General features: G+C 39.8%; 1 pseudogene; it reads left to right on the forward strand.

Moving 5' to 3' along the window:
* Positions 1-868: 868 nt before the first annotated feature.
* On the forward strand, positions 869-2,564 carry LOC739683 (alanyl-tRNA editing protein Aarsd1-like; annotated as a pseudogene).
* The last annotated feature ends 22,111 nt before the right edge of the window (positions 2,565-24,675 follow it).

Raw genomic sequence — 24,675 nt, forward strand, 5'->3', positions numbered from 1 at the left:
ATGATCAATGATGTTGAGCACATTTTCATATGCCTCTTTGCAATATGTATGTCTTCTCTTGAGAAATGCCTATTCAAATATTTTGCCCATTTTTGACTGGAATTACTAGATTTTCTCCAGTAGAGTTCTTTGAGCTCCTTATAAATCCTGGTTATGAATCCCTTGTCAGATGGGTAGTTTGCAAATATTTTCTCCCATTCTTTGTGGTGTCTATTCACTTGGTTGATAGTATCTTTTGCTGTGTAGAAGCTTTTAAACTTGACGTAATCCCATTTGTCCATTTTTGCTTTGGTTGCTTGTGCTTGTGGAGTAAAGACTGTGTTTTCCCGAGTGCATATTCTTGGCACCTTTGTCACAAATGGGTTCACTGTTTGTGTGTGGATTTGTTTCTGGGTTGTCTATACTGTTCCATTGGTCTGTGTGTCTGCTTTTATGCCAGTACCATGCTGTTTTGGTTACAACAGCTCTGTAGTATTATTTAAAGTCAGGTAATGTGATTCCTCCAGTTTTGTTCTTTTTGCTTAGGATAGCTTTGGCTATTCTGGGTCTTTGTGGTTCTGTATACATTTTAGGATCATATTTCTGTGAAGAATGTCATTGGTATTTTTATAGGGATTGCACTGAATCTGTAGATTGCTTTGGGTAGTATGGACATTTTAACAATATTGATTCTTCCAATCCATGAACATGGAATATTTTTTCATTTTTGGTGATCTCATCAATTTCATTCATCAGTGTTTTATAGTTTTCATTATAGAGATATTTAACTTCTTTGGTTAATTCCTAGGTATTTAATTTTATGTGTGGCTATTGTAAATGAGATTACTTTTTAATATCTTTTTCAGATTGTTCACTGTTGGCATATAGAAACACTACTGATGCCTCAGAGATGACCATGATGGTGTTCTGGTGTCAGCAGAATAGCAATGCCTGGGAGTCCACCACCACCATAATCTCCTGTGATCCCACGGAGCTGCAGTCAGAAGGGAGCAATGACAAGAAATAAGTGCTGAGCAGTTGTCATATGGTGCTGGAAGACATGCTACTTTTCCCTGAGGGTGGAAGACAGCCTGATGACGGTGGTACAATCAATGACATCTCTGTACTGGGAGTGACCCACTCAGGGGCCCAGGCTGATCATTTCACACAGACACCCCTGGATCCTGGAAGCCAAGTCCTGGTCTGGGTAGACTGGGAGTGGAGGTTTGACCACATGCAGCAGCATTAAAGGCAGCATCTCATCACAGCAGTTGCTGATTATCTGTTTGAGTTAAAGACAACATCATGGGAGTTAGGGAAATTTCGGAGTGTGATGCTGGAAAGCCCCTCTGTGAATGCAGAGAAAATAACCGCCACTGAAAAGAGTGTCAATAAAAATATCAGAGATCAGCTGCTCAACAAAGTATGAGAACTGAGCCTGAATGATCCTGAGGCGGAGCAGGTGAGAGGCTGGGGCCTGCCAGATGATCATGCTGGGCCCATTGGAATTGTTACCATCAAGGGTGTTGATTCCAACATGTGCTGTGGGATCCCCATGAGCAATCTCCGTGACTTTCCAGTCATTAAGATTAGGCACCGAGAAGAGGAAAAGGAATAAAATCAAACTGATATTTCTGGCTGGGAACCAGATGCTGAAATGGATGAAGAGAAGTCATGAAACTGAAAGAGCACTGAATCACTCTGCTTAAGTGTGGAGCAGAGGATCACATGGAAGCAGTGAAAAAGCTCCAGAACGTGGCCAGGCGTGGTGGCTACTGCCTGTAATCCCAGCACTTTGGGAGGCCGAGGCGGGCAGATCACGAGGTCAGGAAATCGAGACCATCCTGGATAACACGGTGAAACCCCGTCTCTACTAAAAATATAAAAAATTAGCTGGGCGTGTGGCGGGCGCCTGTAGTCCTAGCTACTTGGGAGGCTGAGGCAGGAGAATGGCGTGAACCCAGGAGGTGGAACTTGCAGTGAGCTGAGATCACGCCACTGCACTCCAGCCTGGGCGACAGAGCGAGACTCTGTCTCTAAATAAATACTCTGTCTCTAAATAAATAAATAAATAAATAAATAAATAAATAAATAAATAAAATAAAATAAAATAAAATAAAAAAGAAAAAGTTCCAGAACTCCACCAAGCTCCTGCAGAAGAACAACCTGAATCTGCTCAGAGACTCAGCTGTGCACATTGCCCATAGCCTCAGGACCAACCCAGACTCGGGGGATGTGGTCATATTACACAGGAAGGAGGGTGATTCATAGTTCATGAATATTGTTGCCAATGAGATTGGGTCAGAGGATTCCTTCCTGTTCTTAAACATGGGTGATGAGAAAGGTGCTGGGCTCTTTTTACTGGCAGGGCCACCTGAGACCATGGAGACCCTGGGGCCCAGGGTGGATGAGGTCCTAGAAGGCAAAGGAGCAGGGAAGAAAGGCTGCTTTCAGGGCAAAGTCACCAACATGAGCCAACAGGCAGAGGTGCTATCACTTCTCCAGAACTACATCAGCACACAGAGTGCTAGGAAGTGAGGGCTCAGGGTGCTCACCTCCTCTTACCACAGAAGGAGTCTTTTGGATAATTAAATAGCTTGACTTGAAAAAAAGAAGTGCTACTGTTTTTTTATGTTAATTTTCTATCCTGTAATTTTACTGAATTTGTTTATCAATTCTAATAGTTTTTGGTGAAGTCTTTAGGTTTTTCCAACTATAAGATCATATCATCTGCAAACAAGGATAATTTGACTCCTTCCTTTCAAATTTGGAAGCCCTTTACATCTTTGTCTTGACTCATTGCTCTTCCTAGGACTTCCAGTACTATGTTGAATAACAGTGGTGATAGTGGGCATCCTCGTTGTGTTCCAGATCTTAGAGGAAAGGCATTCAGTTTTTCGCCATTCAGTATGATACAAGCTGTGGGTCTGCTGCATGTGGCTTTTATGATGTTGAGGTATGTTCCTTCTATCCCCAGCTTTTTGAGGTTTCTATCATGAAGGGATGTTGAATTTTATCAAATGCTTTTTCAGCATCCATTGAAATGATCGTAAGGTTTTTATCCTTCATTCTGTTGATATTGATGTATCACATTGATTTGTGTATGTTGAACCACCTTGTGTCTCAGGAATAAATCTTACTTGTTCATGATGAATGACCTTTCTAATGCATTGTTGAATTCAGTTTGCTAGTATTTTTTTGAGGATTTTTGTATTAATATCCATCAGAGATATTGGACTATATTTTCCTTCCTTCTGGAGAGGTCGAGTAGGATTGATATTAGTTCTTTAAATGTTTGGTGGAATTCAGCAATTAAGCCATAGGGTCCCAGGTGTTTTTTTTTTCTTTCTTTCTTTCTTTTTTTTTTTAACCTGGGAGAATTTTTATTATGACTTCAATCTCATCATTTGTTATTGGTCTGCTGAGGTTTTGGATTTCTACTGGTTCAATCTTGGTAGGTTGTATGTGTCTAGGAATTTGTCCATTTCTTCTAGATTTTCCAACTTATTGGCATATAGTTGTTCTCCTTGTATTCAATATGAAAATAAATTCTAGCTGTGAAATCAGCCATTTGATGAACAGGCCCTCATTCCTTTGGGGAGAAGAGATAGTTAGGGATCCCAATCTGGGTCGCTAAGGGTGCTAATTCCTACTGGATTGGTAATTATTTCAAGAAATTTTTTAAGGAATACTTTTTTTATTTTACTTTAAGTTCTGGGATACATGTGCTGAATGTGCAGGTTTGTTACATAGGTATACATGTGCCATGGTGATTTGCTGCACCTATCAACCCATCACCTAGGTTTTAAGCCCTGCCTGCATTAGGTATTTGTCCTAATGCTCTCCCTCCCCTTTGCCCCCACCCGCTGACAAGCCCTGGTGTATGATGTTCCCCTCCCTGTGTCCATGTGTTCTCATTGTTCAACTCCCACTTATGAGTGAAAACGTGGTGTTTGGTTTTCTGTTCCTGTGTTACTTTGCTGAGGATGATGATTTCTAGCTTTATTTATGTTCCTGCAAAGGACATGAACTCATCTTTTTTTATGGCTGCATAGTATTCCGTGTTGTATATGAACCACATTTTTGTTACCCAGTCTAACATTGATGGGCATTTGGGTTGGTTCCAAGTCTTTGCTATTGTGAACAGTGCTGCAATAAACATATGTGTGCATGTGTCTTTATAGTAGAATGATTTATAATCCTTTGGGTATATATCCAGTAATGGGATTGGTGGATCAAATGGTATTTCTGGTACTAGATCCTTGAGGAATCGCCACGCAGTCTTCCGCAATGTTTGAACTAATTTACACTCCCACCAGGATGGTAAAATTGTTCCTATTTCTCTGCACCCTTGCCAGCATCTGTTGCTTCCAGACTTTTTAATGATCACCACTCTAGCTGGCATGAAATGGTATCTCATTTTCTAATTTTGATTTGCATTTCTCTAATGAACAGTGATGATGAGCTTTTTTTCATATGTTTGTTTGCCATATATATGCCTTCTTTTGAGAAGTGTCTGTTCATATCCTTCACCCACTTTTTCATGGGGTTGTTTTTTTCTTGTAAATTTGTTTAAGTTCCTTGTAGATTCTAGATATTAGACCTTTGTCAGCTGGATAGATTGCAAAAAGCTTCTCCCATTCTGTAGGTTGCCTGTTCACTCTGATGATATTTTCTTTTGCTGTGCAGAAGCTCTTTAGTTTAATTAGATTGCATTTGTCAATTTTGGCTTTTGTTGCCATTGCTTTTGGTGTTTTAGTCATGAAGTCTTTGCCCATGCCTATGTCCTGAATGGTATTGCCTAGGTTTTCTTCTAGGGTTTTTATAGTTTTAGGCTTTACATTTAAGTCTTTAATCTATCTTGAGTTAATTTTTGTATAAGGTGTAAGGAAGGGGTCCAGTTTCAGTTTTCTGCATATGGGTAGCCAGTTTTCCCAGCACCACTTATTAAATAGGGAATTTTTCCCCCATTGCTTGTTTTTGTCAGGTTTGTCAAAGGACAGATCATTGTAGATGTGTGGTGTTATTTCTGAGGCCTCTGTTCTGTTCCATTGGTCTATATATCTGTTTTGGTACCAGTATCATGCTGTTTTGGTTACTGTAGCCTTGTAGTATAGTTTGAAGTCAGGTAGCATGATGCCTCCAGCTTTGTTCTTTTTGCTTGGGATTGTCTTGGCTATATGGGATCTCTTTTGGTTCCAAATGAAATTTAAAGTAGCTTTTTCTAATTCTGTGAAGAAAGTCAATGGGAGCTTGATGGGAATAGCATTGAATCAATAAATTACTTTGGGCAGTATGGCCATTTTCACGATATTGATTATTCCTATCCATGACCATGGAAAGTTTTTCCATTTTTTTCTGTCCTCTCTTATTTCCTTGAGCAGTGGTTTGTAGTTCTCCTTAAGATGTCCTTCATGTCCCTTGCAAATTGTATTCCTAGGTATTTTATTTTCTTTGTAGCAATTGTGAATGGGAGTTCACTCATGATTTGGCTCTCTGCTTGACTATTATTTGTGTATAGGAATGCCTGTGATTTCTGCACATTGATTTTGTATCCTGAGACTTTGCTGAAGTTGTTTATCAGCTTAAGGAGTTTTTGGGCTGAGATGATAGGGTTTTCTAAATATACAATCATGTTGTCTTCAAGCAGAGACAATGTGACTTCCTCACTTCCTATTTGAATACCTTTATTTCTTTCTGTTGCCTGATTGCTCTGGCCAGAACTTCCAACACTATGTTGAATAGGAGTGGTGAGAGAGAGCATCCTTGTCTTGTGCCAGTTTTCAAAGAGAATGCTTCCAGCTTTTGCCCATTTAGTATGATATTGGCTATGGGTTTGTCATAAATAGCTCTTTTTATTTTGAGATACATTCCATGAATACCTAGTTTATTGAGAGTTTTTAGCATAAAGGGGTGTTGAATTTATCAAAGGCCTTTTCTGCATCTATTGAGATAATCATGTGGTTTTTGTCATTGGTTCTTTTTATGTGATGGATTACATTTATTGATTTGCATATGTTGAACCATCCTTGCATCCCAGGGATGAAGCTGACTTGATCATGGTGGATAAGCTTTTTGATGTGCTGCTGCATTAGGTTTGCCAGTATTTTGAGGATTTTTGCATTGCTGTTCATCAGGGATATTGGCCTGAAATTTTCTTTTTTTGTTGTGTCTCTGTCAGGTTTTGGTATAAGGATGATGTTGGCCTCATAAAATGAGTTAAGGAGGAGTCCTTCTTTTCTATTGTTTGGAATAGTTTCAGAGGGAATGGTACCATCTCCTCTTTGTACCTCTGGTAGAATTTGGCTGTGAATCAGTCTGGTCATGGGCTCTTTTTTGTTGGTAGGCTAATAATTACTGCCTAAATTTCAGAACTTGTTAATGGTCTATTCAGAGATTTGACATCTTCCTGGTTTGGTCTTGGAAGGGATTACGTGTCCAGAAATTTATCCATTTCTTCTAGATTTTCTAGTTTACTTGCATAGAGGTGTTTATAGTATCCTCTGATGGTAGTTTATATATCTGTATGATCAGTGGTGATATCCCTTTTATCATTTTTTATTGTATCTCCTTGATTATTCTCTCTTTTCTTCTTTATTATTCTGGCAAGCAGCCTATCTATTTTGTTAATCTTTTCATAAAACCAGCTCCTGGATTCATTGATTTTTTGAAAGGCTTTTCATATCTCTATGTCTTTCATTTCTGCTCTGATCTTAGTTATTTCTTGTCTTCTGATAGCTTTTGAATTTGTTTGCTCTTGCTTCTCTAGTTCTTTTAATTGTGATGTTACGGTGTCGATTTTAGATCTTTCCCACTTTCTGATTTTAGATCTTTCCCACTTTCCCACTTTTAGATCTTTCCCACTTTCCCAATTTCTGATGTGGGCATTTAGTGCTATACATTTCCTTCTAAATACTGCTTTAGCTGTGTTTCAGAGATTCTAGTACATTGTCCTTTGTTCTCATTGGTTTCAAAGAGCTTTGTTATTTCTGTCTTAATTTTGTTAGTTACCCAGTAGTCATTCCGGAGAAGGTTGTTCAGTTTCCATGTAGTTGTGTGGTTTTGCGTGAGTTTCTTAATTCTGAGTTCTAATTGATTGCACTGTGGTCTGGGAGGGTGCGTGTTATGATTTCCATTCCTTTGCATTTGCTGAGGAGTGTTTCACTTCTAATTATGTTGTCGATTTTAGAACAAGTGCTATGTGGTGCTGAGAAGAATATATATTGTTGATTTGGGGTGGAGAGTTCTGTAGATATCTATGAGATCCACTTGGTCCAGAGCTGAGTTCAGGTCCTGAATATCCTTGTTAATTTTCTGTCTTGTTGATCTCTCTATTATTGACAGTGGGGTGTTAAAGTCTCCCACTATTATTGTGTGGGAGTCTACATCTCTTTGTAGGTCTCTAGGAAGTTGTTTTATGAATCTGGGTGCTCCTGTTTGGGTGCATATATATTTAGGATAGTTAGTTCTTCTCTTTGCATTGATCCCTTTACCATTATTTAATGCTCTTCTTTGTCTTTTTTAAATCTTTGTTGGCCTAAAGCCTGTTTTATCAGAGACTAGGATTGCAAAACCTGCTTTTCTTTGCTGTCCGTTTGCTTGGTAAATATTCCTCCATCCCTTTATTTTGAGCCTATGTGTGTCTTTGAATGTGAGATGGGTCTTCTGGATACAGGATACTGGATACACTGATGGGTCTTGACTCTTTATTTACCTTGCCAGTCTGTGTCTTTTAATTGGGGCATTTAGCTTGTTTACATTTAAGGTTAATATTGTTATGTGTGAATTTGATCCTGTCATTATGATGCTAGCTGGTTATTTTGCACATTAGTTGATGCAGTTTCTTCATAGTGTCGTTGGTCTTTATAATGTGGTGTGTTTGCAGTGGCTGGTACCGGTTTTTTCTTTCCATATTTAGTGCTTCCTTCAGAAGCTCTTGTAAGGCAGGCCTGCTGCTGACAAAATCCCGTAGCATTTGCTTGTCTGTAAAGGATTTTATTTCTCCTTCACTCATGAAACTTAGTTTGGCTGGATATGAAATTCTGGATTGAAAATTCTTTTCTTTAAGAATGTTGAATATTGGCCCTCACTCTCTTCTGGCTTTTAGGGTTTCTGCAGCGAGATCTGCTGTTAGTCTGATGGGCTTCCCTTTGTAGGTAACCTGATCTTTCTCTCTGGCTGTGCTTAACATTTTTTTCTTCATTTCAACCTTGGAGAATCTGAACATTATGTGTCTTGGAGTTGCTCTTCTCGACGAGTATCTTTGTGGTGTTCTCTGTATTTCCTGAATTTGAATCTTGGCCTGTCTTGCTAGGTTGGGGAAGTTCTCCTGGATAATATCCTGAAGTCTGTTTTCCAACTTGGTTCCATTCTTCCTGTCACTTTCAGGGACCCCAATCAATCGTAGATTTGGCCTTTTCACATAGTCCCATATTTCTTGGAGGCTTTGTTTGTTCTGTTTCAATCTTTCTTCTCTAATCTTGTCTTCATGCCTCATTTCAGTAAGTTGATGTTCAATCTCTGATATCCTTTCTGTCACTTATCAATTCAGCTGTTGATTCTTGTATATGCTTCACAAAGTTCTCGTGCTGTGTTTTTCAGCTCCATCAGGTCATTTACGTTTTTCTCTAAACTGGTTATTCTAGTTAGCATTTCCTGTAACCTTTGTCAAGGTTCTTAGCTTCCTTGCATTGGGTTAGAACATATTCCTTTAGGTCAGAGGAGTTTGTTATTATCCACCTTCTGTAGCCTACTTCTGTCAATTTGTCAAGCTCATTCCCTGTCCAGTTTTTTGACCTTGCTGGAGAGGATTTGTGATCATTTGAAGGAGAAGGGGCATTCTGGTTTTTGGAATTTTCATCATTTTTGTGCTGGCTTTTCCTCATCTTCAGGGATTTATCTACATTTGATCTTTGAGGTTGATGACCTTTGGATGGGATTTCTGTGTGGGGGTTCTTTTTGTTGATGTTGATGTTACTGGTTTCCGTTTGTTAGTTTTCCTCCTAACAGTCAAGCCCCTTTCTTCAGGTCTGCTACAGTTTGCTGGAGATCCACTCTATATTCAATTTGCCTGGTTATCACCAGCAGAGGCTGCAGAACAGCAAAGATTGCTGCCTAGTCCTTCCTCTGAAAGCTTCATCCCAGTGGGGCACTGGCCTGATGCCAGCCAGAGCTCTCTTGTATGAGGTGTTTGTCAACCCCTGTTGGGACGTGTCTCCCAGTCAGGAGGCATGGGTGTCAGGGACCCACTTGAAGAGGCAGTCTGTCCCTTAGCAGAACTCAAGCGCTGTGCTGGGAGAACCCTCCTTGTCAGGATTTGCTGCTCTCTTCAGAGCTGGCAGGCAGAAACATTTAAGTTCACTGAAGCTGTGCCCACAGCCACCCCTTCTCCCAAGTGCTCTGTCTCAGGGAGATGGGAGTTTTATTTACAGCCCTGACTGGGGCTGCTGCCTTTCTTTCAGAGATGCCCTGCCCAGTGAAGAGGAATCTAGAGGAGCAGTCTGGCCACAGCCACTTTGTCACGCTGTGTTGAGTTCCACCTAGTCCTTAGCACTGTGAGGGGTAAATCACCTACTCTAGCCTCAGTAATGATGGACGCCCCTCCCCCCACCAAGCTCAATCATCTCAGGTCGACTTCAGACTGCTGTGCTGGTGCAAGAATTTCAAGCCAGTGGTTCTTAGCTTGCTGGGCTCTGTGGGAGTGGGACCTGCTGAGCGAGACCACTTGGCTCCCTGGCTTCAGCCCCCTTTCCAGGGGAGTGAATGGGTCTATCTTGCTGGGGTTCCAGGCACCACTAGGGTATGAAAAACAAACAAACAAACTCCTACACCTAGCTTGGTGTCTGCTCAAACAGCCGCCCAGTTTTGTGCTTGAAACCCAGGGCCCTGGTGGTGTAGGCACATGAGGGAATCTCCTGGTCTGTGAATTGCAAAAACTGTGGGAAAAACAAAGTATCTAGGCTGGATAGCACAGTCCCTCATGGTTTCCCTTGGCTGGGAAGGGGAGGCTACCCTGCTCCTTGCACTTCCTGGGTGAGGTGATGCCCCACCCTGCTTCTGCTCACCCTCCATGGGCTGCACCCACTGCCTAACCTGTCCCAATGAAATGAACAGGGTACCTCAGTTGAAAATGCAGAAATTATCTGCCTTCTGCATTGGTCTCACTGGGAGCTGCAGACTGGAGCTGTTACTATTCAGCCATATTGCCACCAGCCACCGTGAATACATTTGTATGTGATGACAATATACATCATGATATTATACTGATTGCATAGCCTCATTGATGTTACTTTTGTATCTCCTTTCTCTTAAATTGAAAATTCAAATTTTATTGATATTAACAATGTTGCACATTTCCATTATCCAAACACATGCACATATACACACACCACAAAATTAAACACTTTAGTGTTTTTACATTTGTTTCATTTTTGTTTTGGTAGCTCTTTTTGTACTTAGGATATGTCTTGTTAAAAACGTATAGTCAAATGACAAATTACTATGTTTTAAAGTCATTCAAAGAACTTTCTGAGTGGTTAAGCCATCAACCTGTCACATGGTTAAATTCAATTATTTCATTTTTCTTTTGAGTTTTAGAGATTTTTTTTAAAAAATAGTTTTGTTTTACAATTCTATACACTATTTCATAGTTACCATATCAAATTCATAAAACAGGCATGGTCAGAAAAATCAAGATTTAATCAACTATCCACCCTCATTTGTTCTCTTTTCTTAGATGACAAGATACTACTGAAACAACCAACCAAACAAACAAATACCCAGTCAAGAAAAAGCCACATTCAAAATCATAGGCAATTTCATGGTGTTTTTACTCACCCTTGCCCCACCACTTCACTGGCACAAAGCAAAATGGTCAGAAGAAAGAGGCCCACTCCCTGGTCCCCTCCATTAAAATGGAAAAAGCAGAGGGCTAATTGTAAAGTTATTGCCTGTGTCCAAGGGACTGGTATGTGTCTTACCTGTCTTGGAGCTCAGAGAGATAACAGTGCATAGTTTGAATATTAGACTGAAAGGTGAAGAAGGGAGTGGCAGGTGCAGCAGCATGTGATACTGAAGAAGTACTACAGAGTCACACATGACTGGTAGCAATAGATTGTGGGTAGAGGAATATAATGGCATATCTAAGGCTCAGAGAAGAACCTCGGGTGATACTGTTTTAAATATTAATAATCTCAGGCAAACTGGGGGGAAATACAGCACACATACAGAAGCCCAGACAGAACTCATACCCACAAAAGACCAGGGAAGCCCTTAAGCATTGACTCCTGACTGATCTCAAAGCTCAACAACCCCCTAGTTAGTAAAGGCCTTCATAGCAGTCTTCAAAGACTGGGATAGATGTTATATTGTAATGTTCCATTTCCAACAAAAGATGACAAAGAATATAAAGAAATAGGGGAAGATGGCCATTCAAATGAATAAATTAAATTTCTAGACACAGTCTCTGATGAGACATTCAACAGACTTATTAGACACAAACTTTAAAACAACTGTCTTACATATATTCAAAAAGCCAAAGGAAAATGGAAACAAAGAACTAAAGGAAGCCTGGAAAACATTTTATGAACAAAATGAGAATATAAACAAAAAGATAGAAACTATATAAAAAATTCTGGAGCTAAAAATACAATAAAAGAATTGAAAAATTCACTAGAGGTATTTATCAGCAGACTCAAACAGGGAGAAAAAAGAATCAGTGAGTTTCAACATAGGTCATTTGAAATCATTGAGTCAGAAAAAAAAAAGAAAAGAAATGGAAGAAAGTGAACAGGGCCTAAAGGGATTTATAAGACATAATTGAGTGGACTAATATACACATTGTATGAGTTCCAGAAGAAGAAGAGAGACAGAAAAAGGAAAGATTATTTGAAGAAATATGGCTGAAAGTTTACCAAATCTGAGGAAAGATATGAATGTACAAATTCAAGAAGCTCAATGAACTCCAAGTAGGATAAACCAGAAATACACCTAGACACTTTATAGTCAAGCTGTTAAAAGCAAAAGACAATGAGAAAATCCTGAAAGCACCAAGAGAAAAGTGGCTCATCACATTCAAGGGATTCTCCAATATCAGCAGATTACTCAGCAGAAACCTTACAGTCCAGAAGACAGTGGGATGACATTCTTAAAGTATTAAAAGAAAAAATCTGTCTAATGAGAATTCTACAACCATCAACACTATACTTTAAAAATAAAAATGAGGTAGAAATTAAGACATTTCCAGATAAATAAAAGCTGAGGTAATTCATTATCATTAGACTTGCTCTATGAGAAATGCAAAGAAAGTCCTTCAAGTTAAAATAAAAAGATACTTGACAGTAACACAAAGCTATATGACAGTAAAAGGTCTCAGGTAAAGATGTCCATATAGATACATAACCAAATATTATTGTAATATTGTAATTTGTAATTTTGTAATTAATATTGTAATTTTGGTTTATAACTTCACTTTTAATTTTTGACAGGATTTATAAGATGTTTGAAGTTTTTCCTCTTTTTTGATATAGGCACTTATAAATACAAACCTCCTTCTTAGTACTGCTTTTGCTGTATCCCATGGGTTTTTGTATATTGGGTATTCATTATCATTTGTTTCAAGAAATTTTTCAATTTCCTTCTTAATTTCTTCATTGACCTGCTGGTAATTTGGGAGCATATTATTCAATTTCCATGCATTTGTGTAGTTTCCAAAATCTCTCTTGTTACTGATTTTCAGTTTTATTTCCTTTCTACTCTACTCTGGTACTGAATTCAATGCCTCACAACTGTGTTCTCCCTCCCCCAGTGCCCAGAGATGCTCTCTGTACCATGCTGCACTGCCACAGGGTCGGGGAGGGAATGGAGTCGGTGACTCCAGTCAGGTCTGTTTGTTGCTATCTTTTCAGTGCCTCTTTCAGCAATATGAAGTTAAAACCAGGTACTATGAGTGCTCACTTGATTTTTGGTTCTTATGAAGGTGTTTTTTTCTGTGTAGATTGTTGTTAAATTCGTGTCCTTGTAGGTGAAATGATCAGTGGAGCCTTTATTCTGCCATATTGGTCCGCCTTACAAAAAACAAAAATAAAATTTTTAAAGAAGGAAAATCTACAATCAATATTCTAAGCTTTTAAGAATATGAAAACAGGCTGGGCACAGTGGCTCATGCCTGTAATCCTAGCACTTTTGGAGATTGAGGTGGGTAGATCACCTGAGGTCAGGAGTTTGAGACCAGCCTGGCCAACATGGTGAAATACCATTGCTACTAAAAATACAAAAATTAGCCAGGCATGGTGGTGCGTGCCTGTAATCCCAGCTACCCAGGAAGCTGAGGCAGGAGAATCGCTGGAACCCGGGAGGCAGAGGCTTCAGTGAGCCAAGATCATGCCACTGCACTCTAGTCTGGGTCAGAGAGTGAGACTCCATCTCAAAAAAAAAAAAAAGTAAAGAAAATATAGCATCACACCAAACACAAAATAAGTAGGAGGAAGAAAATAATAAAGAACAAAAAATAAATGAGTAAAATTGAAAACACAAATATATAGAAAAAATACTTAAAACTAATCTTGATTCTTGGAGAAGATCAACAAAATTGATAAAAGTTCATGATGAATAAGGAAAAAAGAGAGAAGACACAAATTATCAAAATCAGGAATGAAAATGGGAACAATATCAAAGAACCCATAGATATTAGAAGATTTATAAAAGAATATGAAAATCTTTATACCAACAAATAATAAAACTCAGATAAAATGTACAAATTCTGACAAAGACATAAATTACCAATTGTTTCTAAAAAAATAGACCATATGAATAGGCCTCGGTCAAATAAAAAGTTGAATTCCAAACTTAAAAGCTTCTCACAATGAAAGCCCAGGCCTATGTGGCATCTCTAGTGGAATCTATTATTTAAAAGAAATACAGTGTACTCATCACCCAAATAGTGTACATTGTACCCATTAGGTAGTATTTAATCCCTCATCTCACTCCCAACCATCCCACCTTTTGTAGTCTCCAACATCTGTTATTCCACTCTGTATGTCCACATGTACACATTGTTTAGCTCCCAGTTTTAAGTGAGAACATGTGGATTTTGACTTTCTGTTTCCGAGTCATTTCACTTAGGATAATGCCTCCAGTTCTAGCTGTACTGCTGTAAAACATATGATTTTATTCTTTTTGTATGGTTGAGTAGTATTCCATAGTGTGTGTATGTATGTGTGTGTATATGTATATGTATATATATATATATATGGCATTTTAAATCCAATCATCCCAGTTAGAGTGGCCATTATTTAAAAGTCAAAAAAAAACAGATATTATTGATGCTCAAATTGTACCATATTTGTCTGGTGGAAGCCTCTTGAAGTTGGCTCTTGAGTTCCCTTGAAACCCCAACATTATCACCACCTAATATATCCATGTAACACAACTGCACTTGTACCCCTAAATCTAGAAGAATAAAATAATAATAAAGGCAATGGATGGAAACATAGTAACTATGTTTGAATCTATGAGTTCATAATAACATTTTAAAAACAAATAATCCCGTTTAAAAGTGAGCAAAGGACATGAATAGACATTTCTCAAAAGAAGATATACAAATGGCCAACAAACATATTAAAAAATGCTTAACATCACTAATCACTGGAGAAATTAAAATTAAAACCACAATAAGATACCACCTTGCTCCTGCAAGAATGGCCATTATGAATAAGTCAAAAAAACTATAGATGTCGACATGGATGTGGTGAAAAGAGAACTCTTATACGGTGCTGGTAGGAATGTAAATTAGTACAACCTCTATGGAAAACGGTATGGAGATTTTTAAAAGAGATAACAGTAGATCTGCCATCTGATCCAGACATCCCATTACTGGGTATCTACCCAAATGAAAAGAAGTCTTTATATGAAAAAGACACTTGCACATGTATGTCTATAGCAGCACCATTCACAATTGAAAAGATGTGGAAGCAACCTAAGTGCCCATTGACTAATTAGTGGATCAAGAAAATAAGGTATGCATACACCATGAAATACTACTCAGCCATGAAAATGAATAAAATAATGTCTTTTGCAGCAACTTGGATGGAACTGGAGGGTATTATTCTAAGTGAAGTAACACAGGAGTAGAAAACTAAAAATTGTATGTTCTCACTTATAAATGGGAGCTAAGCTATGAGTATGCAAAGCATACAGAGTAATATAACGGACCTCAGAGATTCAGAAGGGGAAGGTTGGGAGGGGGACTAGAGAAAAAAACTACACATTAGTTACAATGTACACTACTCACACAAGTGCACTAAAATCTCAGAATTCACCACTATATAATTCATCCATGTAACAAAAACCACTTGTACCCCAAAAGGTATTGATATAATTAATAAATAACATTTTTAAAAACTCAAAAAAAGAAATATAATAACAATATTGAAATAATAAAATAAGAAGAAACATTTGTCACCTCATTTTATTTATTTATTTTTTATTTTATAATTCCAACTTTTATTTTAGATTCAAGGGGTACATGTGCAGGTTTGTTACATGGGTATATTATGTGATGCTGAGGTTTGGGGTGTAAATGATCCCATCACCCATGTAGTGAGCATAGTATCCACTACGTTGTTTTTCAGCCCTTGCCCTCCTCATTTTCTTCCACCAAGTAGTCCCCAGTGTCTATTGTTTCCATCTTTATGCCTATGCGTACCCAGTGCTTAGCTTCCCCTTATAAGTGAGAACACATGGTATTTGGTTTTCTGGTCCTGCATTAATTGGCTTAGGATAATGGCCTCTAGCTGCATTCGTGTTGCTGCAAAGGACATGATTTCATTCATTTTATGGCTGCCTAGTATTCCATGGTGTATATGTACCACATCTTCTTTATCCAATCCACCACTGATGGGCACCTGTATTGATTCCATGTCTGCTATTGTGAATAGTGCTGCAATGAACATACAAGTGCATGTGTCTTTCTGGTACAATAATTTATTTTTATTTCTGTGTGTACCCTGTAATGGGATTGGTGGGTTGAATGGTGGTTCTAGTTTAAGTTGTTTGTGTCACCTCATTTTATAAGGTCTATATTACTCTGATAATACTATCAAAGACATAACAAAAAGATAAAATTATAAAACAATATTTCTAATACATTTTAAGAAATCTTAATAAAATATCAGCAAATAAAATTTAGAAGTGTATACAACATTTCTATATTGTAAAAAAGGAGTCTTTTGCAGGAATGCAAAGTTGACTTAACAAACAAAAAAATTGATGTAATATACTGCAATAGAATACAATGCAAAAACCACATCAACTTCTTTATAGATGAAGAAAGATCATTTGACAAAAATCTAATTCTCAGTCATGATGAAAATTCTCAAAAACAAGGAATAGAAGAAAGCATTCTTATACTGGTAAAATCATCTATTAAACAACCGCCATTAAAATCACACTTAATGGTAAAAGTCTAAGAAATTTCTCTATAAGATTAGTAAAAGAAAAGATGTTCACTCTTGCCATTTATGCTCAACTGAAAGTTTCAGCCAAGACAGTCATGCCAAAAAAGAAACTAAAGGCATACGGACTGGAAAAAGAAGTAAAATTGTATTTATTCTCATGTGACAGAATCTCATATGTTTTTTTAAAACAAAAAAAAAATCCCAAGATTCTGTTGGACAAGTGGTTGTTGAAAAAAGAATCCCAAGGAACTTACCAAAAAACTACTAGAACTACCAAAACTAATAAGCAAGTTTAACAAGGTCACAGAAACCCATGATTAGCACATAAAAATAGATTGTATCATTATATAATAGCAATGAACAAGTCAAAAAATATTAAGAAAAAATTCCATTCACAATAACATCAGAATAATGTAATTTTTAGAAATAAATTAAAGCAAAAGTCCAACACCTGAACACTAAAACTGACAAACATTGATGAGATAAAGTAAATTATATATATAAAATGCACATGGATTGGAAGATTCAACATTAAGAAAACAACTTTTTTCTAAAATTGATGTATAAATTTAAGGTAGTCTATATAATAATCTCAGCAGATATTTCTGGGTTTACAAAGACATGGGTAAATGCATAGTCACCTACCTCCCAAAATTTCTTCTCCAAGGTATATGAAATAACACAGGGAAAAGTTAAATCCTAAGCCAAAATATGCTCCAACATAACTTGAAGACAAAAAATGCCAAAACTGCAAATAATTGTGAATAATGATAAGTAAATTATCAAATCAAAGTGTATGATCTTGCTTACCTTCACCCCATTCCTGCCCTCATGAAGGATTTGTGGCAAGCAAAGGAAAATCATGAAAAACTGTAGAGAACACAGAAGAGGGAGGCCAATAAGGGGGCTATAGGTGACCTGGATTAACTGCCAAAAGGATTGTCCAACACAATTCTGAAAATACTGGAAGACTATCTGGGAAGATCAGAACATTGACTATAGGGATGATATTTTAAAGGATGTTTGCCTTTAAAAGATGATTTAAAGAAGTAGAAGCACATTAAAAGGCACAATAAGCCAGCACTCTTCAAAATGTGTAGGTTCTGGATAATGACAAAAGATGCCAAAGGAAAATGGAAGAATCCTACAGCAACTGGGTGGTGAAAAGTAGAAAAAGGAAAAGGGGGAAAATAAGGCTTCTGCGAAAAAAAAAAAAAATAGAACCATAAAACTGGAGGATTTACAAATTGCCCCCCCACCCACCCAGCCTTGCCCCAAATTTAGGATTCTGAGAGAAAAAACAGAGCTATAAAACTGGAGAATTTACAACCCCTTACACTATTATAGCAAACAAAGAAACAAAACCCTGAGCATGTATCTGGACTGTGCTGTATTGACAGATAATTTCATGCTTCAACTCCAAATCCTCTCAAACATGACAATACCACAAAAGTGAACAAAAGGAAGCTCAGCAAGTCCATACAAAAATATTGCAAAATATCAGGTAATAAAATTTTACCCATATCAAATGAAATGTTCCATAATAAACAAACATGGAACAAAGAAACGATAAGTTAACAGTTCATAAATAAGTAAACTCAAACAAGCACTTGAGAGTATAAAAAACACTACCTTGCATCAGAAATTAGAAAACTAAACTCAGATATAAACAAAATAAACATGAAAAAGAGTTTACTGAACTTACAAAGCATATCTCATAAGCAAAGACTACGCTGAAACATGCCCAAGAGGTAATAAACTCAAGTGAGTAATGGCAGTACAAATAACAAATGAAAACACTGAAGTTTGGTTCAAGCCAGCCAATAGATGCAGCTAGAATATGCCTCCTTGGAGAAGAACCAAAATAGCAAGTAGGTATTCACACTTCAAATAGATAATCTAAGAGAGAACATTGGGATTCAAGGGAGAAATGACAGGAAGCACTGAAAGCAAAGGAGAGGGAATCTAGGCAGCCTGCTCAGCCAGAATGGGCTAGGACCTGGAAGAGGCACGCAGACATGAGGAAGGGGTAAGTGGGAGTCCCCCAGGGCTCCATATTCCCAATACAGACTATCATAATCCCAGTTACAGGAGAACTACTTGACCCATGCAGACCTCAAGACTAATATAAGGAGATTCCTAGAGATTGTGCAAAGGCATTTCTCCAAAGAGATAACTAAGTCCCAAAGGCTTCTGAGCCCCAAGCAGCTGCAGCTTGGTGCCATTCTGAGAGTTAAGCCCCCAAGAGACTGTGTGCTGTCCCGGGGTTGATGCCATTGCTGCTGCCCCAGGCTAAGGAGGGAAAGGAGAGGGCAAGCATTTTTACTCATTGCAAACACAAATTCCACCACTGCTGCTGCAAGCTGCTATGGGACCAAAGTGCAAGCAAACCACACTCCCTCCCCACTGTTGTCCACCTATGCTGCTCCTGCTGAGAAGGGCCTCACCATCCCTGATCACAGGCCCACAGCTAGCACCATTATGAGAGCCTAGACTCAAAAGGGCTGCATCCTGCCCTGAGTCCTGGGCTGCTGCTGCTGCTGCTTCCACTGCTGGGCCAAGGAGGAAAAGGGGGGAGGCCAGGCACTTTCACATGATACAAGGACAAATTCCACCACCATTGCTGTGGGCTGCTGTGAGACCAAAGCACAAACAAACCACGCTCCCCACAGCTACCTGCCTACACTGCTCCAGCTGGAAAGGACTATGACCTTCCTGATTGCAGGCCCAGAGCCAGCACCGTTCTGAGAGCCTATACTCCAAAAGGCTGTGCTCTGCTCTGGGGCTAGGGCTGACAATGCCACTGAAGCTACTGGGCCAAACTGGGAGAGGGAAGACTGGGCACTTTCACATGCTATGAAGATAAATTCCACCAATGCTACTGTGGGATGCTGTGGGATAAAAATGCAAGGAAACCATGCATCCCACAGCTACCTCCCTACATTGATCTCGCTAAGAATGGCCTCACCCTCCCCAGTGGAAGGCCCACAATGCAGCCACTGCTGCCTACGCCTGAGTATCCTTCTGGCAGCCGGGGGACCACCCTGTTCCTACCAGTCAAAGCCAGCACTTGAATGGACTACCAGGGAGCCTGAGAACAAGTCCACTCATCCAGTCCTAACTTATCAGTATTCAAGCATGCTATCAGGGGCATGGAAACCACCCAGCCAAGTCCACCAACATTGGTACCTGAACACCCCTCCTGGTGTATAAAGTTGGGCCAAAAAAACCTACCAATACCATCACAGCTGACACCCACCCGCATGTACCACCAATGGGCCAGGTGACTAATCCACCCAACCTGTCATAGCCACTGCCAACACCATCATAAACTACTTGGGTTCCAATAGGTTGCTCCACCATCACTACTGCCGTTGTGCACATCATATCCACTCTCCAGAGACTCAAGAAGTCACCAACATGCCCAGATTATCATTGCTACTACCAGCAAATGAGCAAGCCACTTAGAGGACCAGGAATCAGCCCACCTGAACCTACATACACAGATGCCAACATATGCCACCCTGAGGCCCAAATACAGGCATGTTCAACCCACCACTGACACTACTGGCACCTGAAGACTGGCCCATCAGGCATACAAGAACTTCACCACAGCCTCCATTAATAACTATACTCTAAGCCACTGAGGTCATCACAAATACTACTAACACTGTTTATAGCTGAAAATAATGGCTATTACTAAAAAGACAAAAAATAACAGATATTGGTGGGGATGTGGAGAAAAGGGAATACACTGATGGTGAGAATGTAAACTATTATAGCCACTATGGAAAACAATATGGAGATTTCTTTAAAAACTAAAAATAGAATTACCATTCAATTCAGCAATCTCACTACTGGTCATCCAGCCAAAGGAAAAAAAAAAATCAATATATCAAATGGATACCCACTCTCACATTTTTACTGCAGCACTATTCACAATGGTGAAGATATGTAATCAACTGCAGTGTCCATTAATTGTGAATGGATAAAGAAAAAATACACACACACACACACACACACACAATGAAATACTAATTGGCCATAAAAAAGAATAAAATCATGTCATTTGCTGAAACATGGATGGAACTAAAGGACTTTATCTTAAGGTAAATAAGCCAGGCACAAAAAGACAAATATCACATGTTCTCACATATTTGGGACCTAATCAAGTCTCCAGATGAGTACTCAGCCCTGGGCAACACCTTAATTGCAGCCTATGAGAACTAGTCAGAGGATCCACCTAAGCCAGCCCCACATTGCTGAGTCACAACAGCTGGGAGATAATGAATGTATGTGTGTTGTTTTACGCTGCTAAATTTGTGGTACTTTGTTATGCAGCAACAGATAATTGATACAAAATGAGTCACAAGATAACCAGGATAATTAACTTAGCAGGATCAGCTCTGAAACATATTTTTGTAAAAGTAGTATTATTGGGGGCAGGGCCAAGATGGCTAACTAGAAGCCACTAATGTGCACCACTTTCATGGAGAGAAGAAAAAGTGGTGAGTAAATACTAGATCTTCAACTGAAACATCCAGGAAGACAAAGAAACAACTCAACCCACAGAGAATGGAGAGGAGCGAGACAAGATGACTGCCCACCTGGGAGTAGCATCAAGCCAGGGGAGGTTTTTCCAGCACAGGGAAATGGTGAGTGAGTGAAAGTCCCTGGAGATCCATACTTTTCCCACAGACCTTTGCAACCTTCATGAGCCCTCATGAGCCCACCCCACTGGGGCCTTTACACTGATATGCAGAGCTACATGGAGTCTGGGCAGCACCACTGTTCAGGTACACGTGGAGTCCCAGAAGCCTTGGATCCCCAGGCATCCTGGTATTGGTGGCTGCATCTCCAGCAATGGAGGAAGTCAGGCTCCCTCGTGTGCACTCAGGAAATGTGCCAAATACACAGGGCTGAACAGCGAGAGCCTGCAGGCCTTGCCTCTGCTGCACCTCGGAGGATAAGACTCACTGGTCCGGGACTCCAGCCACCCACTGCTAGAGCTCTCAGGCCAGTATCAGCTCTGAACTCTGGGATGGAGCACCCACAGGGAGAGGCAAGCCATTATTTTTGCTGTCTTGCAACCCTCACCACTGTTGCCTTCAGGCTCTGGAGACTGTGTGGTAGTTAGGGACTGTCACAGATCCTGAGCAAAATGCAGCCACCCCACAGAAAAACAGACAGACTGTTAGTGCACAGATCCATGATCCTGCTTCTCCTCACTGGGCAGGACCTTCCGACCGGGGACTCCAGCCCACCCCCTGTCAGGGTTCTCAGGCTAGCAGCAGCTCTGCACTTCCCTGGGACAGAGCTCCCACAGGGAGAAGCAGGCCACCATTTTTGCTGTCTCACAGTCCTCACCATTGTTCCCTTCAGGCTCCAGGGAGTGAGCAGTGACTAGAGACTGGGGCATATCACCAGCCGATGCAGCCACTCCACAGAAAAAGTGGCAAGACTATTTTCTACATGGGTCCCCAATCCTGCTTCTCCTTACTAGGCAGGGCCTTCCAATCTGGGACTGCAGAACATCTACCCTGCTCCCACACGAATACTTTGGTTAAAGGCAGTTCTTCAGTTCTCTGAGGAGAAAATCCCCGAAACAACCCACAACTCCTCCACCATTGCAGCTGCACTGGTAGCACCCTAACAGCCCTAGGGTAGGGAAGGAACAGAGGACCTAGTCACTATGTTGCAACCTCCAGAACACCACAGTCACCACACAAAGAGGCAGCCAGTACCTCTTCCCTGTGAGCCCCTACCCCCTACTATTTAGGGTCCCTGTATCAGGACGACAGATGAGCCACCCCACCCACAGCTGACCATACCCACTGGTAGTGGCTCTAAGTTTCCCTGGAGAGGAGTCCCAGAGGCAACCAAAGTTTCACGAGTGAAAGAAAAATAAGATCCTTTTCAGACAAGTAAATGCTAAGGAAATTCATTACCAACAGATCTGCCTTTCAAGAGGTCCTAAAAGGAGTGTGAAATATGGAAAGGAAAAACCATTAGAAGCCATGCCACAACAAAAACACACTTAAGTACACAGACCAATGACATTAGAAAGCACCACACAAACAAGTCTGCATAATAACCAGCTAACAACATAGTGAAAGGAACAAATCTGCACACATTAATACTAACATTGAATGAAAATGGGCTAAATGCCCCAATTAAAAGGCACAGAGTGGCAAGCTGAATAAATAAAGAATAAAGAAGCATGATCCAATGGCATGCTGTGACCAAGAGACCCATCTCACATGCAATGACACAAATAGGCACAAAATAAAGGGATGGAGAAAAATCTACCAAGAAAATGGCAAATAGAAAAAAAGTAGGAGTTGCTATCCTAATTTCAGACAAAACAGACTTTACACCAATAAAGATCAAAAAAGAAAAAGAAGAGCATTGTATACTGATAAAGGATTCAATTGAACAAGAAATCTAACTATCCTAAATATATATGCCCCCAACACAGGAGCACCCAGATTCATAAGGCAAGTTCTTAGAGACCTACAAAGAGACTTAGATGACTACACAATAATACTAGAAGACTTCAACACCCCACTGACAGTATTAGACAGATCATCAAAGCAGAAAATTAATAAAGATATTCAGGACCTGAACTCAATATTTGACCAAATGGACCTAATAGACATCTACAGAAGTTTCCACCCAAAACAACAGAATATACATCCTTCTCATTGCCACAGGGCACATACTCTAAAATTGACAGGACAATCAAACATAAAACAATGCAAAGCATATTCAAAAAACAAAAACAAAAACAAAATCATACCACTGGGTGGTGCAGGGCACTGGTGCCCTGGGCCTGTCCAATGAAACCATTCAGTCCTCCTAGGCCTCTGGGCCCTTGATGGGAAGGGCTGCATTAAAGATCTCCAAAATGCCATTGAGGCCTTTTTTCTATTGTCTTGGCTATCAGCACCTGGATTCCTTTTAGTCAGGCAAATCTCTCTAGCAAGTGCTTGCTCTGCAGCCTGCTTGGATTCCTCTCCCCAAAAATCATTTCCTTTATTTGCCATGTGGCTATCCTGCAAATTTTCCAATCTTTAACACTCTGCTTTATCTTTAAATATACATTCCCAACTTAAGTCATTTATTTGCTCTTGCATCTGGGTATATGCTGTTAGGAGTAGCCATGCCACTTATTGAATACTTTGCTGCTTAGAAATTTCCTCCATCAGATATCCTAGTTTGTCACTCTTAAGTTTAAGCTTCCACAGATCTCCAGGGCATGGACACAATATAGCCAAGTTCTTTGCTAAGGTATAAGAAGGGTGGACTTTGCTCCAGTTCCCAATAAATTCCTTATTTCAATATAAGGCCTCATCAGCCTGGACTTCACTGTCTATATCACTATAAGCATTTTGGTCACAACCATTTAACTAGTCTCTAACAAGTTCCAAACTTTCCCTCATCTTCCTATCTTCTTCTGAGGCCTCCAAACTCTTCAAATCTCTGCCTGTTACCCAGTTCCAAAGCCTATTCCATATTTTTATAGCAATGTCCCATTCCTCAAAACCAAATTTCTGTGTTAGGCTGTTATTGCATTGCTATAAAGAAATATCTGAGACTGGGTAATGTGTAAAGAAAAGAGGTTTAATTGACTCACAGTTCTGCAGGCTGTACATGAAGCATGGTGTCAGCATCTGCTTGGCTTCTTGTGAGGAGTTGGGCTTCTTACAATCATGGCAAAAAGCAAAGCAGGGGTACGCACATCACATGTGAAAGCAGGAGCAAAGGGTGGGGAAGGTGCCACACACTTTTCCTTTTTTTTTTTTTTTTTGAGATGGAGTTTCACTCTTGTTGCCCAGGTTGGAGTGCAGTGGTGTAATCATGGCTCACTGCAACCTCCACCTCCTGGGTTCAAGTGATTCTCCTGCCTTAGCCTCCCGAGTAGCTGGGATTACAGGCATGCACCACCATGCCCGGCTAATTTTGTATTCTTAGTAGAGACAGGGTTTCTCCATGTTGGTCAGGCTGGTCTCAAACTCCCAACCTCAGGTGATCCGCCCACCTTGGCCTCCCAAAGTGCTGAGATTACAGGCGTGAGCCCTGTGCCACATACTTTTAAACAACTATATCTTATGAAGGGTCACTCACTATCATGAGGACAGCTCCAAGCTAATGGTGCTAAATCATTTAAGAGAAATCCATTCCCATGATCCATTGACTTTGGGATTACATTTCAACATGCTTTCGTGGGGACAAATATCCA

Source organism: Pan troglodytes, chromosome X (assembly GCF_028858775.2).
Source record: "Pan troglodytes isolate AG18354 chromosome X, NHGRI_mPanTro3-v2.0_pri, whole genome shotgun sequence".
Classification (NCBI taxonomy): Eukaryota; Metazoa; Chordata; class Mammalia; order Primates; family Hominidae; genus Pan; species Pan troglodytes.